This window comes from Vitis riparia, chromosome 12 (genome assembly GCF_004353265.1).
Source record: "Vitis riparia cultivar Riparia Gloire de Montpellier isolate 1030 chromosome 12, EGFV_Vit.rip_1.0, whole genome shotgun sequence".
Lineage (NCBI taxonomy): Eukaryota > Viridiplantae > Streptophyta > Magnoliopsida > Vitales > Vitaceae > Vitis > Vitis riparia.
Window position 1 is genome coordinate 9,410,602 of NC_048442.1, and position 20,000 is coordinate 9,430,601.

The 20,000-nt window shown below is 39.2% G+C and overlaps 1 pseudogene; it reads left to right on the forward strand.

The window, feature by feature from the left end:
- Positions 1-18,704: 18,704 nt before the first annotated feature.
- LOC117927089 lies at positions 18,705-20,000 on the forward strand (annotated as a pseudogene).

Below are 20,000 nucleotides of genomic sequence, written 5' to 3' on the forward strand. Positions count from 1 at the left end.
TATGGTTGTCTTTTGAATATAGATGCCCCCTTTTTATTTATTGATTGATAAGTGGATAAGGTTGGCACTGCCATATTGGTCCCCTTTGCATTGTCAGGTTGACCCCCCAATTTCAATCGGTGGAAATTGTCCTAGTTTGATATATCGGACGTGATCCACCTTATATAATTATCTTAATTATTTAAATTAATTCATGATTTTATAAAATTATTAAGTGATCAAATTCCATAAAAAGTGAAAGTTGTTTCTAGGCTTGTTTTTCGAAATAGAGAGTATTTATAAAGGAAAAACAAAATAGAAATTGTTCCTCTCTAAAGTTGCCCATTGAGAATGTAGGGAGAAAATAGTTGACGATAGAGAAAAAAACAAAGAGCATGTTTAGGGGTGTTGTAGGGGGCATATCCCACGTGTTGACCCACAAGTGCTTCCACACGTTTGTCCACGTGGCGTCGTTCAGTTGAGCCACGTGTCACTTCTTTTCATCACTACCCGGACGACCTTCGAGGCATCTGGGAACATCCTATCCAGATCATTTGCACCAATGAGCGGCCTATACTCTCCTGATAGCCTCAAGTCTTCTCTGATATATGAGACTATGGCTAACTGACACCAAATTGATTGATAGGACTCTTCCCATCCTCACATCTACTTTAGTAGGTAGGCATGCTCAATTTCACGTCATCAATAAGGTTGAAGGGACGACAAACTGTGTCATGACGTGTTGTCTGACACAACCCCCAACCACTTTGCAAACGTGATGATTGCCCTGTCACCGTTGTGCAATCATCACCACAAGGGCAAGATCAGCATTGCGGAACCTGGCTTCTCATCTAAACATTATAAAAACCCTATTGAAAATAAAGAAAAGAGGATGGTGAGTTCTTTGAATCGATCTCTCTCTCGCTCAAGGTCTCTAGGCTGACTTGAGCTTCTGAGGGTGTGTCCGGACAACCCATCTGAACATTTTTGTGTAGGAAAGCAAGACGTCCAGATTCCATCATCTGAACAGGAGCTTTCATTGACACATCTAAGGGAGGAATCCATCATCAGTTGACCAGGTATCAACATTGGCGCCGTCTATGGGAACGAAATACAAATGTCAACACCTTCTAGAAGCCGACCATCGGCCATGGGTAGCGAAAACTACTTCAACTGGCGCAAGAGTATGGAAAGACACTAGCGTGAGAGCGAGAGACATAAGCAAGCCTTGCTCCAGGAAACAAGGAGACTCAAGGAAGATAACGAAATGTTTCGTATTCAGGTATCCTCATCAGCTCCCCCTCGTAGTCCATAACCTAGAAGTCAGCGCGCTAACTCCAGGCAAAAAAGTGGAGGCGACGTATCCTAGAAATACAAATTTCCTCCATACTGAATAAGAAAGGCAGCCTGAACAAAGATCCTCGCTAGCCTGCCACATGCAGTAGGATGAGAGCTCTGACTCCACTCGCGTCTCATTTTTTATGAGACGCGATAGGAAGTCTCAACTGTCGGATGCAATGCGCGCAAGGCTAGGGCCTCAGATGCCTGGCATGGGGCGGAAGTCGCATATAGCGACGACCTAAGAGGCATGTCCTGACCCCTTAGTTGCACTAGTCGTAATCGACTGGCCCACTCACCCGCTAGTATAACAACCAGTGGGGGATCTGGTCAGTAGGGGTCCCCTCGGCTTTATTAGTTGGCGACTGGATGACATGTCATCCACACCTTTCAGCCCTGATATCATCAACTATGAGCCCCTAAGAGGGTTCATGGTTCCAAAATTCTCTACATATGATGGAACTAGCGATCCGTTTGACCATATCATGCACTACAGGAAACTCATGACCCTTGACATAGGAAATAACGCGCTACTATGCAAGGTCTTTCCAACCAGCCTCTAAGGTCAGACTCTTTCATGGTTCCACCACCTTTCGACGAACTCCGTGAATAACTTCCAGGATATGTCGGAGGCCTTTGTGGGACAATACCTGTGCTTAGCAAAGCATAATTAGAACATCAATATCCTGTAGAACATAAAGATGCAAGAAAATGAGTCACTGAGAGAATTCGTGAAGCGATTCGGGCAAGCCGTGCTCTAAGTGGAATCTTACAGCATGGATGCTGTCTTGCAAATTTTTAAAAGGAGTATCTACCCGGGTACACCTTCTTTATATCTCTCGCCAAGAAGCCTTCGACGACTATGGACAATTTGTTCAGATGAGCAAATAAATACTCTATGCTCAAGGATGACGTCCGCACAGCTACCCAGTAGGTCCTGGTAACCAACCAACCTATTAAGAATGACTAAGCTAGGAACTTTAAAATCGCGGGTAGCGAAGACAAACGGGAAAAGGGCAAGGCGGACCACAGCAGTTAGGCCAAGCCGGCCTCACCACCCTCAACATTTCATACGACAAGCTTCTCCCCATAATCCGAGATCTATCTGACTTTAGATGACCATAGCCAATAAAGACGGATTAGTTAAAAGGGATCGGAGTAGAAAGTGTGCCTATCACAAGGAACATGGCCATACCACAAAGCAATGCAGAAGTCTCCATTACCTAGTGGAAAAGTTGGTCAAAGTTGGACACCTGAAGTAGTACATCCAGTTAGAGGGAAGACGTGGGGAGACAACACAAGGCCCGACCACTCGAGCCCCTACAACTTTAGCGGTTCCTAAAGCCTTAATCAACTATATTCATGGAGGGCCCATTGATGAGAAATACAACTTTAAACGAAAGAGGCAAAGGTTGTTTCAAGCCACTTTCATACGAGAGCAGGTTAACTCTGTCTAGCTTGGCTTGCCCTAAGGGGGCACACGCCCAATAGATGGGTAATCACCTTTCCCCTAGTAAATCCCAATCAAGTATTACAACCCCATGAAGATGCCCTAATCTTGACTTTAGGGATCAACGATTATGATGTAAGACAGATCTTAGTCGATCCAGGCAGTTCAGCCGACCTATTACAAGTGTTCGTATTCAAACAAATGGGGTTCCTACCATATGCTCTAGAAAATCCTGGGCGGATACTATCAGGGTTCAATGGAGCATCAAACACCTCTTTGGGAGACATAGTGTTGCCCATCCAAGCCGGGCCAGTTGTCCTAAATGTGCAATTTTCGGTGGTAGAAGACTTGGCTCCTTTCAACGCCATCTTGGGGTGCACATGCCTGCATGGCATGAAGGTCATCCCCTCAACGTATCACCAAATGGTAAGTTACTTAACTGGAGACAGACAAATTAACTTCTAAGGAAGCCAGCTAGCTACGCGTCAATGTTACCAAGTAGCACGAAAGGTCGGATCCACCAGTGATGGTGAGCCACCCATAGAACCGATGGGTGCCCTGGAGCAATAGCAATTACAGAACCCGACGGAGAGAGATCAGCCAGCGGTTGGCCCTCTACAGATCATGCATCTCACAGAAGAGAATGATCACTTTACCTATGCCAGCTTCCTCCTGACATCAGAGAAAACAAAAGCTCATGAATGTGTGCTTCAGCAGAACAAGGATGTCTTTGCCTAGACTCCTTCAGATATGCCCAGAATCCATCCAACAATAGCCTCACATCGGCTCAATGTAATCCATTCCTCACAACCTATCCACCAGAAGGTCTGACGCTTCCACCTGGATAGGCAAAAAGTTATCCAAACCGAAGTAGAAAAGTTACTGGCGGTCGGGTTCATAAGGGAAGTAGAGTATCATGAGTGGTTGGCAAATGTGGTAGTTGTCCCAAAAAAGGGAGACAAATGGCGAGTCTGTGTTGATTACACCAACTGAATGACGTTTGCCCAAATGATAGCTTCCCATTGGCCTGGATAGACCAGATAGTCGACTCCACTACCAGGCACGGTATGCTCTCTTTCATAGACACTTTCTTCGGTTACCATCAAATTCCCATGTTCCAGTTGGATGAGGAGAAGACTTCCTTTGTGACACCACATAGGATATATTGCTACAAGGTCATGTCGTTTGGACTTAAAAACGCTGGATCCACCTACCAAAGGCTAATGACAAAGATTTTCAGGTCATTAATCGGTCAGACTATGGAAGTGTATATCGACGACATTGTGGTAAAAAGAAAAACCAGGAGCGAGCACACTCGGCATTTAGAAGAAACCTTTCGTTTGATGAAAACATACAACATGAAGTTGAATCCAGCCAAGTGCGCCTTTGGAGTTAGCGTAGGCAAGTTCCTAGGATTCATGGTTACACAGAAAGGAATAGAAGTCAATCCGAACCAAATCAAGGCCGTCATGGAGACATCCTCCCCAAGTTCCAAAAAAGAGCTGCAGTGCCTCATAGGCTACCTAGTTGCGTTAGGACACTTTATAACTCGATTTACAAACAAATTAAAGCCCTTCTTCCTCACATTGAAAGGAGCTAGCTTGACAAGGTGGACAAGTGACTGTGAGATAGCATTCGAGAATATTAAACGCTACCTCACCCAACCACTCATTCTGAGCAGTCCTCAACTTGGAGAACAATTATACATTTACCTAGCAGTGTTTGACTGTGTTGTTAGTGCTGTTTTGTTTTGCTGCGTAAAAGGTAAGGAGTAAAGGCCCGTCTACTATGTAAGCAAAACAATGGTTGACACAGAAACCCGATACTCAAAGATGGAGCAAACAACTTTGGCCTTGAAGAGTGTCGCATGAAAACTCTACCCCTATTTTCAAGCTTATTAAGTGACTGTACTCACGAATCAACCACTTCGAAACATTCTGCACAAAACTTGATATATCGGGGAGATTGGTGAGGTAGGCCATTGAACTTAGTGAGTATGGAATTAAGTATCAACTTAGGCTGGCAATGAAGGGGTAGGTCTTGGCTGACTTTATAGCCGAAACACCCCAAAACCTTCATCAGGGTACCAATTCTCCCAAAAAGAAGTGGTGGATACTGTACGTCGATGGAGCATCCCCAGCCTCAGGATTCGGAATAGGCCTTCTTTTGCAATCCCCAACCGGAGAATAGCTGGAACAGGCTATCCGGCTCGGATTTCCAACCTCTAATAATGAAGCTAAATACGAGGCTATCCTCGTCGAGCTGAGCCTTGCCCTAACCATGTCGGCATCCAAGCTTGAAATATGCAGTGACTCTTAGCTCGTTATTAGGCAAATTCAAGGAGAATATGAAGCTAAAGATGAGCGCATGGCTCAGTATCTTTCAAAAGTTCGAATTAGCCTAGACAAGTTGAACAAGTGGGCCATCAAGAGAATCCGTCACTCAGAAAACACACAGGCTCATGCTTTAGCTGGAATAGCTACCACTCTCCTCGTAAAGGAAGCAGTATTATTGCCCGTCTACCTCTAGGTCATTTCATCCATAGCAGTCGCACCTGTGTGCAATACCAATGAGGCAAATGTCGGTTGGATGAACAAAATCAAGATGTATCTCCGGACCAGAGATCTTCCTAAAGAAAGTAAACGAGCTCATAAGATATGGGTGCAAGCTGGTCACTTCACCCTAATCAGGGATAGCCTCTACAGGCGATCCTTTGGAGGTCCGTACCTTAGATGCTTAAATGACACGGAAGCACAATATGTGTTGGCAAAACTACATGAAGGTGTATATGGCAATCACATAGGGGGACGAACCTTAGCACATTGTGCTCATTCGCAAGGGTACTATTGGCCCACCATGAAACAAGACACTGCGAACTAAGTCAAGAGATGTGATCGATGCCAAAGGTACACCCCCATTCCTCATATGCTCTCAGAGGTCCTCAATCCGATCACAAGCCCTTGACCATTTGCGTAGTGAGGAATGGACATAGTTGGTCCTCTACCCGTTGTTTTTGCTAAAAAAAGTTCTTTCTTGTGGCCACTGACTATTTCAGCAAGTGGGTAGAGGTCGAAGCTTATGCCAATATCAAAGACAAAGATGTCTTCAAGTTTGTTTGGAAGTACATCATCAATCGATTTGGGATCCCATAAGTGAACGTAGTTGATAATGGACCACAATTCGACAATATTTCTTTTAGGACCTTTTGTTCGGAACTAAAGATAAAAATCTGTACTTCACTTCACGCTACCCTCAAAGCAATGGGCAAGCAGAAGCAACGAACAAGACCCTGCTCTAAGCACTAAAGAAAAACTGGAAAAATCCAAAGAAAGGTGGGTAGATGAACTACTCGGGGTCTTGTGGGCCTTTCGAACAACGCCAGGACGACCAAAAAGAACTACTCCATTTGCCCTCACCTATGGGATGAATGCAATTATCCCAACAGAAGTAGGCATGCCCACAGCCCGGACTACCATCCAAGGCCAGAGGGATGAGAATCTAGAACTTGAAAGACACCTGGACTAGGCAAATGAAACAAAAAGGAATGAAGCTATTCAGATGGCGTCCTATCAACAAATAGCTATTGCCCACTACAATCGAAAAGTATGGCCACACACCTTTAAGATTGGGAATATAGTCCTCAGAAATGTTTTTGAGAACATGGCCGAAAAGGGAGCTAGGAAACTTAAGGCAAATTGGGAGAAACTCTATATTGTGTCTAAGGTCAGAGATTCAAGGGCTTACCATTTGCAAGCGCTAGATGGAACGCCCCTGCTCCGCCCATGGAATGTGGCTAACTTGAAGCAGTACTATCAATAAAATGGGCAAATAGAAAGAACTTTCATTCAGAAAGCACAAGTAGAATAAAAAGTATATATATATTGATAAATGTAATAGTTCATTACAAATCCGGACCTAGCCGCATGGAAGAAAGGAAAAATACAAATCACTGCCCAGTAGAGGGACCAAGAGCATCTGGATCCTTGTCTCCTTAGGCGGGGCCACTAACTGTTGCATTTTCTTCATCATTAGAGGGATAGGTGGGGATATCTTGTGTGATGCCATTCTTTCTCATGCAGCATTGGTAGCTGTAGAAGAATATTTTGTCCACTTGCTTATGATAATTCTCAGTCAGTGCCTTATTCTCAACAGTGAACCTAGCTCGAAGCTCCTTAAGCTTTTTTTTTCTGAGCCTCAGATGCTGCCTGGAGATCCTCGAGCTCCTTTTTCAGATGATCCATTTTCTACTCAGTGCCCTTGCACTTGGCCTCTGTGGTCTCTCTCTCCTCTCCCATTCGACGAGCCTCAACCTTTGCTACCTGCATATCCTCTTGTAACTCCTTTAGCAGCTTCTTCACATCTACAATGGCTATCCGGACAACGGTCAGCTAGCTTTCTACCCGCACAAGCTGAGTGCAAAGTTCTTCACTGGTATCTCTCTGTCGGGTAAGAAATACCCTCATACTCTCCGCAACCTCTAGTCGTTTGAGGAGCGAGCTTCACTGCCGCATTAGGCTATGAGTATCAGCCACCCCCTAAAATAATAGTAAAACAGGTATCAGATCCGGATGATTAAGCAAACTTGGGCAAAAGATGAGCAAAACCTACTACTTCCGTCGTCTCCTCAATAGTATACTTCAATAGTGGATAAGTACACCAAAGTGCAGACTCTAGAGTGACATGGGAGGGGCGAACCACGCCAAAAATGCGAGGGTCGTCGTGCAGGTCAACGAAGTGATGACGGGAGAACGGGAAGAATTTCTTCCAAGCCAGATGTTGGAGGCTCGGGCACAGTAAAGTAAGGAACTGCTTTTAGTAGCGCTGCTATTTCCTCCTAACTTGAAGAATTAGCTGGAACTTCTTTCTCCTTGGCATTGCCACCCGGAGTGGCTACAGGGGCCCTGTCTCCCACCGATCAAGTGTCGTCTGTAGAAGGTCTCATCACCAATTCTTGGCAAGGCCTGATAGTATTAGAATGGGGCACCTGCACCATAGGGACGTCCAAAACTAGCTCCTCACGAGGGGCCTCTGGACGACTATTCTTGGTAGGCGGACGTGTATTCGAAAGCGCCTCAGAGAGGCGCTTACGCTGCCTCTCCTTGAAACCAGCCCTCAGGTTTGAAGCCATTTGCGCTTTTTCTTCTTCTGGCTTAAGGTTTATGCAAGGAATCACTAGCTCAGACTCCTAGTCCGAGCAGCCCCCCACGGATGGCAAACCGGTTGAGTCCTGTTCGAAGCCAGCCTCTTCAGAGGGTGGAGAATGAGACGAAGAGGATGGAGACAAGTCTAAGGCCTTCTCAGCAGGTCAGGTGACGGACTTCTTTTTGGAAGGAGGGTGAGCAGTGGAGTTGGAGGCTGGACGACTCCCACCCGGAGCTTGTCTCAGCGTGCCCTTCTTGTGTTTATTTTCTCTCTGAGCAAGCCGATCTTGCCTTGCCTTCGCATCTGCTGCCCGGGCTTCCTCATAGAAGGGGAAGTCTTTTAACACAAAATGTTCTTCGAGCACCAACACTCTGGGCTCAAAACGTGGAAGAGTGGGGACAATGTATGACTATGTTTCCCAGACCAAGGCTGTTAAATTCTGATCGGTTAGGAGGGTCTCATGATCCCGCTCACCAGCAGAGATCACAAATAGTTTGTTTAGCTGATCAAAAGATGTTTTGTCCACCCACTCTACTAGTTGACCTGTCATCTTCTTCCCTGTAAAGCACCAAGTAAGGCACGTCAATGACAACCCTATAATAATAAACATGAAAATAAGCAAATAACAATTCTCTCTATCGGAATCCCCAACAAACGACGTGGTTCGAAAACATGATCCAGATTCTCGTATGAACCAGCCTAAGGGCCTGAAACGACGACATGTCCTTTTGTCGAGCCCTAGGTAGAATCTAGAAGTTCGGTCACTAACTGTAGTGACGGAATATGAGCTGACAAGTTAAAAAATTCCTTCTAACTCATCTTGATCGTGTAGAACATAACCTCTATCAAAGAGAGATCCAAGTGGTATAGCATGTTCAAGATGCTACACCCTATCAGTATCTTCACCGCATTCGGATGAAGGAAGGTTGAGGGAATCTTTGTGAAGTGGAGAAATTGTTTGAAGATGGGAGGAAGAGGAGAGCAGAGCCCGACATTAAACTACTCCTTGGTGAAAAAAAATAGCATTAAAAGACTCCTCCTCGGTTGACACATGACTGCCACCCATCAAACGAATAGCAATCCCGAGTGGAACGTGGAAATGATCCCTAAACTCCCATGCAATAAGGATTTCGATGGACTTCTACTCATTTGTCCGTCCGATGCCTTCTCTTGGCCGGATGCCTTTCTTACCTTTACCAGCCTCACTGGTAGAAGTGACACCCCTTCGTGTTGGCATGCTAAAGTGGCGGGCTAAGTAAGACCTGCACGACACAATGACCAGATGTTAGAAAGTAGTCACCTGACCCTCCTCTTTGTAAACAATACTTTAGCTGTGCAAAGACCAACCCACATTGACTCAAAGCCCATTCGAACAAAGTCCTAACTCAACCCGCAAGTCAAACCCCATCCAAGGGTCTTCTCCTTTAACCATACCCCACAAGGACCTTAACTTAACTAGAAAACAAACTACAAGAGCCTCAGTCCAATTTTGACCTCACCAAGCCTATCACTGGCAACAACCGCCCTACACAAAAACAACCAAAAGTGCCCTACATTTTGTACACCGCAACTAAGCAACAAGTCCAAACTCCAAAAAAAATCCCCAATAGCAATCAAGTAGTAAAAATACAGAACTGGTATGAGGAATGAAAGCTTACCAAAGTTTAGAAAGAACAATGCTGGCAGAAGCTAATCCCTCATGAGCCCAAGACTAGGAAAAGTGGCGGAGTCACCGAAAAAATGGACGGCCACCGGAGTTGTAGTACATAAGAACCATCAGAGAAAGTGAATGGTAGGACAGCACGATGGCGGTGACTGATGGTTACAAAATGTAGAGAGCAAGGACGATAATGGCAGAAAGAGGAAAAACCTTAGAAAGGTGAAACATCCAAAGGGTATTCACAAAGGTCTGGGATACCCTATTTATAAGGGACCAAAACCCTAAGGATCCCAAAAGACAGTCATAAGGCAGCACACCTCGAAACAACACGTCGCTTAATAAAACGTCTCGACGAAATATCTCTCTGTAAAATTAATTGACATGTGTCTCACCTTCGTTAGGGGATTCTAAAGGACAGTTTCATCCCATCCACCCCTGCTTGAACACAAGTGCACGTGCTGAAGGGGGCATTATGGGGGGCATATCCCACGTGTTGACCCACGAGTGCTTCCATGCATCTATCAATGTGGCATCATCTAGTTGAGCCACGTGTCACTTCTTTTCATCACTACTCAGACAACCTTCGAGGCATCTGGGAACATTTTGTTCGGACCATTTGTGCCACTGAGCGGCCCACACTCTCCTGATAGCCTCAAGTCTTCTCTGATATACGAGACCATGGCTAACTGACATCAGATTGATTAATGAGACTCTTCCCATCATCACGTCTACTTCAGTAGGTAGGCATGCTCAGTTTCACATTATCAATAAGGTTGAATGGATGACAAACTGTGTCATGACGCGTCATCTGACACAGCCCCCAACCATTTTGCAAACGTGATGATTGTCTTGTCACCACTGTGCAATCATCACCACAAGGGGTAGATCAGCATTGCGGAACCTGACTCCTCATTTGAATATTATAAAAACCCTACTGTAATAGAGCAAAGATGACTGTGAGTTTCCTGACTCTCTCTCTCTCAAGGTCTCTAGGATGACTTGAACTTCTGAGGGTGTGTCCGGACAACCCATTCGGACATTTTTGTGCAGGAAAGCAAGACGTCCAGATTCCATCATCTGAACAGGAGCTTTCATTGACACATCTAAGGGAGGAATCCATCCTCAGTTGACTAGGTATCAATAGGTGTGACTTAAAAATATACTTTTATTTTTCAAAAATAAAAATTTCTTTCATGAAATTTGATACTATTTAGTTGTTGCTTCATGGAAATTTTTTTTTAAAAATAAAGTGTAATAAAGAGTGGTTTTCAAAGAACAATATGAAGTTTTTCATCTATATTTTAAAACAAATAATTCCTAATATTTCTAAAATTTCTAAAATTATTCTAATTTCAATTGAAGTCATATTAATGTTTTTAACAATGTTCCTTAATCTAAGCTTTAAAGTTAATCACATGCACTAAACATTGTATTGGACTCGTCGCACACAATCAATTTGATAGCTTTATAAAAGTATCTACAACTTGTTCTTTTGATCTACAAAACTTGAGCTCAATTCTACTATTTTTCATAGCTTCCCTAATATTATGGAACTTGATCTTTATATATTTTCTTTTACCATAAAACATCAAATTCTTTATCAATGCCACAGCAAACTCATTATTATACAAAATATTTTGTAGAATATTTTTTCTTCTTGTTTTAACTCGCTAATTGTCCAGTAAAGCTTAACTACTTAACATGTTATGGAAGTCGTTGCCATGTATTCAATACTTCCAAACAATCAATACTTGGCTTTTCATTATTGTCTTTTTCCACCAATTTTAGCTTAAATTGGTTATTTTTATGATCAGGTATATATTGTTTTATAAACTCATTTTAATGCCAATAGGTTTCTTTCCTACTAGTAGATTGGGTAGTTCACATGTGTTATTTTTTTTCTATTGAATGAATTTCTTCATTCATCATTTGAATTTACCTCTTATCACTTATTAGTTCTTTATATGAATTGGGCCACAATATGCAAATAACTAGAAGTTAACTAAAATTTCTATCAGTAATTTCTTTATCCTTCATGACTTCAAAATCTTTAAATGTGGAGGCATAATATGAGAATATTTTGAGCATCCTTATGATTTAGATTGCTACTCTATTTCTATTTGTAAAGAAAATTTTCTAATAGGAGAAAGTGTAGTTGAGATAGACATTTATTGCAAAATCCTTCTAATATTCATTGTCTTCCACAAAGTGTTCTTTGATTAAAATGCCTTTTTCTTTATTGTCTTTTGTGGTTCATCTCTAACTGGCATTCTCTAAAAATGAAAAATCTCTACTCATAATCAGCTTATTAATTGAGATTAAAGCCTAGTTTAGAATAACATTATAATTTCTACCTTTTTATTAAAGGTAGAAGTGATTGCTAGTATGGTACAATTGAATTGTATATTTGAGAATTGTATTTTAGAAATACTTTTATTAATAGACAAAAGATAATTATGGAATTATAAAAAAAATTAATTAAATAAAAATTTGTGCATTTAAGAAATTCATTAATCTTCCTACTCTTTAAAACAAGGGTAGTTTAAGTTAGAAAATATTGATCCCATAATTGACCAATCATTACTTTGAACGTTTAGAAAGTGTCAATCCCTCAAATTTTATCTAAATTATCTTAAAATTTGCATTTGACTTCGATTACAACTCTGAACTTATAATGACTCACTCATTCTCATGCATATATTGTCTACTTTAGGCTGGCCTAATAAACCCTTATGACTTTAAAACACAATTACATAACTAAAAAGAACTTACTACATATATAATTAAGAACTTCTTTTCCTAACTAATAAACTCTTATAACTTTAAACGTGTCTAATAGTTAAAAGGATCTCACTACATAAATAGTGTCGAAATATTCTTTTTCCGAACTGACGTGGGATATCACAACCCCCTTATAGGCATGACATCTTTTGTCATGTCCTATGACATTATGGAGTCAGACAAGCAAACACTCCTTACAAGATGAGATAAAATTTCATAGTGGAGTTGGGACTTAGTTCTAATACCATTTATAATGACTTGCTTCTACTACATATATAGTATTAAGAACTTTTTTCCTTAACTGATATGAAATATCACAAAAATGGGTTCTTCTCAAATGTTTAGATGCATTTTAAAGCTATGATTGTCAATCATGCTAAAAACAATAATGTCTATACAAGAGTGATCAAGGTAATATAACAGTGTCAAACTTAAACACAAACCTGGTATGAGAGTCTAAGTGAGTGTTTTGAGTGACCTCCTAATACAATAGGACACAATGAGAACATTATATTTATAATGAGGGTGATTGTGATTTATCACATTGGTTAGGTGAAAAAGGTTAATAGACTCCCCTTAACCCTTTAGTTGCATTCAAAAATTCGTTATGACATGTTAGACCTAGAGTAGACAATATTTATATAGGAGGTGTGTCATTATAGAGATTATTTGTAACTTTGGAGAAGCTCTTTCACACAAAGAATAAATATTGGTCCTTATATTTATCTCTTCATAGATCCTTAAAATTTTGTTCATATATTTATTTCTTTGTAAACCATTAAAATTTTAAAACCAAAGCAAGAATCCAACAAAAGAAAATATGAATTTAGATGTATACTAGTAGTTCCAGCTTCTAACTTTATATAACATTCTGGAGGTTTTTCATCCTCTAATTGATTCAAAATAAGAGTCTGAGAAGATCTCTCTAATCAATTCTTCTACACACACATTGTAAGAGTGAAGAGGCCAAAGTGGTTAATCCCTCTTTGATGATCAAGTTAGTTATAGATAATCCAAAACTACAATAGAAAAAGAGAGTGGATAAATTCTACCTACTTTTAAAGGATGTTTGCTTTAGGTTTTATGGTACTAATTCTTGATGTGATCACACCTCTTATGTTGTTGTTATTAGCGATAAGGTCATTATTCTGTTCAATGGTAGTTTGAATAGGAGCCAATCATTATATATGTTGTTACACCACTTTTGATTTTATAGTACTAACTTTTGACGAGATTTAAGGCATAGGATGTTTGTTTTGGTGAAATGAATGGAATACGTGTTATGCTTATTGATGTATTATGTCTAAGTAGCAATTTTGTTCCATTTCTTACTTATTAGGATATTACATACTTCCTTGAGTCTTATCCATGTTAATTAGACTTCAAAATAATTCAAAGACAATTTTAGACTATTTTAGTGTCGATGTTATTCAAAGTATCTTTCCATTTGAGGTCACTAAAGTTTATGTAATGACTACAATATGGTTTTTAGGCATGGATCAAGGAGAAGTACATGAAAAAATAGTAACTTAGGATCTTTTTTTTTTTAAGGAACATTTGAATGTCTAACAAGCAATGTTCAAACAAACATCCCTTAAGGAATATTCACACATTCAATCTAATGACTTGCTTGTTTTGCCCTTACTTAGGTTCCTCATGCTTCATAAGTCCTGAGTCTCCCATTTATGCATATTTAATCTCTTATTTCACTATGGTTAAAAATAACTCTTGTGAATTAACATTATTTTCCTCTCTTAAACCTAAGATTAATTTCTAAATAGAAGTTAAATTCATGGTTGGGGTCTTAGAATCAATTGAGTGAAGTTGGTGATTTAAGCTTTTCATATTGCATAATTTCTAACCTTTATGTGCCTTTAGAGCACATATTTGTGCTCCACTTAGTGCTCAAGTCAGGCAACATTTTAGCCTTAGGTAAATACTCTTAACGATTTAGGCCATTAATTAGGAGCTGTTTGGATTAAACTATTCCAAAGAGAGGCTTGACCTAGGCAGCATTTTACCTTTAAATGGAATGTCTTCAAGGGTTTGGGGCACTAGGTGCTATTTGGCTGAGGTTGCCTTAGGAAGAGGCTAAACCTAGGTAATATCTTACCTTAGGTAAATGCCCTTAAGGGCCTTAGGCTACCAAAGGCCATTTGGATTAGGTTGTCTTAAGGAGAGGTTCGATTTAGGTAGCGTTTTACCTTTAGTCAAATGCTCTTAAGGATTTGGAACACAACGGGTTGTTAGGATTAGATTGCCCTAGGGAAAGGCTTGATCTAGGTAGCTTTTACCCTTAGTCAAATGTTCTTAAGGATTCAGGTCATTAGGAGTCATTTTTCTTAATATTCTAGATTCAAAATCTTCCTTAATTTATTGGAGTCTCACTCATGACTGTTCTCTATAATTGATTTTTTTCATGAACCCTACTTCTCCTAAAGGGTTGAGGGCTAGAATGATGGCTAACATTGTTTAATTGTTCCCTTAGTCATGCATTTTCTTATGCTCGGGTTTCATTTCTTCTTGTCAACTCTTCCATTTTTTAGGGCATTTGTTCCCTTTTGCAATTGAGTCTTTCCAATTGTTCCTTGAATCTTCTAATTGAAAAGGGTCTTCCTATGGTTGTTGGCAATTAGGTCAAGTTTAGAGCATGGTTGCTAAATGACTTTTGAAATTTCCCACAAATGGTGTCAATGTGTTTCATCTTCTAATTTTCTTGTAATATGCCTCTTGGAAGATTCCTTCAATCAAGTGTTCTACACACACATAGTTAGTGAGGAGGCTAGAGCGTTTGACCCCTCTCCGATGATGGTCAAGTTAACCATGAATGATTAGAAAGAATAACAAATTAGTGGAAAATTATAATTATAGGTGATAAGGTTGTTCTTCGCTTTAAGAGTAGTTTGAATAGAAGTTGATCAAATTATAATTAATATATAGATCACTCGTTACAATATTAGTTCATGGGACATTCGTTTCGATGAGAATGCATAAGATGTTCATTAATTACAGTATTAATAAGTTATAGGACGAATGTGACATCCTTATAATCCACAATATATGAATTTTGTGGTGGGAATTGTTTAGCCACTGTAATTATAAGGGAGTCAATCTCTTACTACAAGAATCCCAATGAGAATGATTTCCTTTTTATGGTTATGTAACAGAGTTCCTCTAAGCAAAGAATATAACCTCTTATTCATTTATTGCTAGATTGTTGACTCATGTCCCTAATTATATATGGGACGTAAACTACTCTGAGTGCCTTCATTTGAGATATTGCTTAAAATGATGGAAGTGGAATGGGTGGAGGCAATGATATTCTGTCCCTAAATTTTTCCAGGAGGAAAATGGAAAATAAAATAAAGTTGAGTGTGACAGTGGGTGAGAGACATTTTTCCACGAGGAAGATAAAGAAAGCTTAGTGTGATAGTGTGAGAGAGAAGTGGCTGCTAGAAACGCCAATCCCATGATTTCCACATAATTATAAAATAATAAATTAAAAGAAAAAAAGAAAAGAAATTGTTTGTTGGTTTTGACTGCTCTCCTGGGGAGCATGCATATATTTGAAAACCATTGGTAGTGGGACCATCACTCTCTTTAATGGAAGACTTTGTTGGTCAATTAAAATGGAAATAGACGAAAGGGGACAAATTTCTTCGGGTGCCTCAACCCTCTTAAGTGGGTTTAATCAATGTCTTTTATATGATTAATCTTTTGCCAAAATGTTATCACAATTCACAAAATTAATAAATACAAGTCAATCTTTTATCATAAGAGGTGCAAAAAGTAGGAAAATTTTGATTTTGGTAACAAATTTTCTTCTCAAGGCTGTTGAAATTGTACATACAAGATTTTTTAGCATTATATTAGAGGCAGACCCAAAAAGAAATAATAATAATAATAATAATAAAAATAATAATAGTCTTCAAATATAAAGAAAAACAAAAAAAAAAAAAGATTCAAAATATGGCATCATTGAAATTTTAGGTTATTGATTTTTTAAATCCTTTTAGAGAATTTGGACATTAATTATTTATGTATTTATCTAAAATATTATAAAAATTTACGTCCTTTTGGTTCTTATCCACTATTTATTGCAGGCATGACATTTGAAAATTTTGTCATCTATGACCTTTCAACATGCTTGAGCCACCCACAAAATGAATGATAACTAGGCCAATGCCACGAGTTGAGAATCTTGAGAGAAAAATAAAGAAATTAAGCTCAGTTTGATATCGCATAATTTCAAGATGGGCACTGAAAAATAGTCATCAATTAGTTAGTAGCAATCAATGTTTTCAGAATCATATTGATAATTGAATCGAAAAAGTTATCAATTCATGATTCATTAGTTGAACTAGTTGTTGGACCGTAATTGAACCGATGACGTCATAAATAATAATTTATATATTATATAAAATTTTAAATAATTGTAAAAAATTAAAATTATATATAATTAAAATTTTTAATAATATTTTATTTTTATATTTGACATATCAAATTAAATTATGAAGAGAAATATAAATATATTAATATTTTAAATTTTATTAAATATAACATTTATAATATTTAAATATAAAGATATATTTAAAATGAAAAAATTATAATATTTAATTTTGTTTGCATGCCTTTTGTATTTTATTATTTTGAAATTATTATATTAATTCATTTATATTATTTTTATAATTACATTATATAATTATTATAAAATAAATGTGAAAGTGTTTTATTCTTTTATACAATAAAATTTGAAAAAAAAATTATCAATTTTGTTATATATTTTTATTTGCAAATATAATACAATGAAGAATCTTTATAACTTAATGGTTAAGCTTCAATTTTTACACCAGAAGGTCCTAGCTCAAGTTCTCTAGTTTGTAAAATTCTTTTCTTCTCACTAACTAATCCTACATCGAAAATAGATAAAATATTACGTAGGGATTGTGGGGTATAAAAGGTATGCAAGAATCATTAACTTGTAAGACTAAAAGTTCATTGAGCTTGATGATAAATGGGTCGGATGGGGTCCTCATGGAGTGATCCACTTCCTTTAGAAAACATTGTTATTTTGGTGCAAAATGCATCAAAAAGTTTTTTGGCTTAAAAAAATGAAAAAAGAAAATAAAACAAAATGTTTTTTTGGCTTAGAAAAATGAAAAGGTTGAACCATCCGGTTCGCCAGTCCAATCGTCGGTTCAATCGGTTCGAATATGATTCAACTCTTAACCAACAAATTAATTTGATTGAATTAGAACCATGACTAGCCGATCCGATCTGACTTTTAAAACCACGGCAACAACTTTTGTTACGTCCATATAAGTGGGCGCACTCCGAAGTGGGTGGTGAAATGCATGCATTTGAAAAATATCGAGAGCGGGTACCTTGTCCTTCTCTAATGGAAGACCCTGTTGACAAATTGGAGTGGTAATAAATGATTGAGGGGAAATTTCTTTGGATGCCTGATGCCTTCCATATGGAAATTTCTAAGAGGGTTCCACATAAGGATCAAAATGGCTCGAAGCCCATATTCTGGTGACACATGCATTTGAAATCCAACAATTCACAAAAATCAATTAACATAATTCATCCTCGTAGTGGAAAGGTATGAAAAGCATTGCTTTTGCTTCTTGAGGCTGAAGGGCGGCTGAAAATCGTAGGGGAATCATTTTGTACATATGATCATGTGTGATTGTCTAATAGGTTTTAGACTATGACCTTCTAGGATTTGGATCGAGCTACATGAGCCAATTAGTCATGGCGATTGTTTACCTTTTTATCATTAACTTCTCCATCCGTCATGCCCACACAACACAATTCGCAGAATCAATAAACAAACACGATGAAGTCTTCGATTTGAAAGGGCAACTCTAGGAAAACCAAAAACCTCATCAAAGGTTCCAAATTCTAAGTGAGTGTCAAATGTGCAAGCGTTACAAATTCTCTAAAATAAAATTTTAATTTAAATAAAGTTTCCAAATTCATTTATAAAAAAGTTTTAAAAATATTTTATTAAAAAAAAAACTTTCTCATAGCAAAAATTCTTTAATTTAAACTAAGAAACTTAGAAAGCGAAACTTTAATGAAAAGCGACTTTCTAAAAGCATGCATGCATGCATGCACTCGAGCGATACCCTGAAGGACTACATACAAGTAACAAAAAGGTCAAACCCACCTCCACTGCATCCGGCCAACTCATGCTCCAATTTCATGCTTTGAAATTTTCTACACCTTTATCACGGTTTTGGTAGCCGCTTTTTTTTACTTCTTTCCGGGTGTTGACTCCACTTTTATGCCTATAAATGCTTGCATCTCTTCATGAAGCTCACACAACTTGATTCACAATTAGCTAATTACACAGCACTCTCTTCACGTATCTAGCTATTGCTCATCAATGGGCGGCTCCTTCATTCATACACCCACATTGTTCTTTCTCTGGTTCTCCATGGCTGCTGCATTGGTGCAAGGCCAAGGCACTCGGGTTGGCTTCTATTCTAGTACATGTCCTCCAGCTGAATCCATTGTTCAGAAAACTGTCCAGTCTCATTTCCAATCCAATCCAGCCATTGCCCCTGGCCTGCTTCGCATGCACTTTCATGACTGTTTGTCAGGGGCTGTGATGCTTCTATCCTTATAAATGGAACTTCCACTGAGAAAACAACCGTACAAACAGTCTGTTAAATGGATATGATGTTATTGATGATGCCAAGACCCAGCTCGAAGCTGCTTGCCCTGGAGTGGTCTCTTGCGCTGATATTCTTGCCCTCGCTGCCCGCGACTCTGTAGTTCTGGTAACTTTCACGTCGCATTCAATATATCCTTTTACAATATTTCTATATCACTCCGATACTCAGCTGTGTTATAATTCACTATGCAGACTAAAGGACTAACGTGGAAAGTGCCTACGGGACGTAGAGATGGGCGAGTTTCACTGGCATCTGATGTTAACAATTTGCCCAGCCCTCGCGACTCTATTGAAGCCCAAAAGCAAAAGTTTGGTGACAAGGGTCTCACTGATCAAGATCTCGTTACTCTTGTTGGTAAGAATAGATACTAGAACCATAATGAATTAAAGTTAGAATCAGTACTCTTGCTTAATTGTTAACTTAACTTAAGTGTTTGTTTGTATGACTAAATATATCAATAGGAGGACACACCATTGGAACTTCAGCATGCCAATTCTTCAGATACAGGCTATACAACTTCAGTACCACGACTGCAAATGGTGCTGACCCTTCTATGGATGCTAAATTCGTAACTCAGCTACAAGCCCTCTGTCCATCTGATGGCGATGGGAGTAAGCGCATTGCACTAGACACTGGTAGCCCAAACAGATTTGACGCAACCTTCTTTACAAACTTGAAGAATGGACGTGGAGTGCTGGAGTCTGATCAGAAGTTATGGACAGATGCTTCCACCAGAACTTTTGTTCAGCGCTTCCTGGGAGTTAGAGGGCTGCGTGGGTTGAACTTCAACGTTGAGTTTGGGAGGTCTATGGTGAAGATGAGCAACATTGGGGTGAAGACTGGGACTGAGGGTGAAATTCGCAGAGTGTGTACTGCAATTAATTAACTGATGAGAATTAATTTTCCACCGCAAATTGGTGTAGTAATTTGAAAGTAAGGGAATAAAAGTAGCACTAAGGTAAAA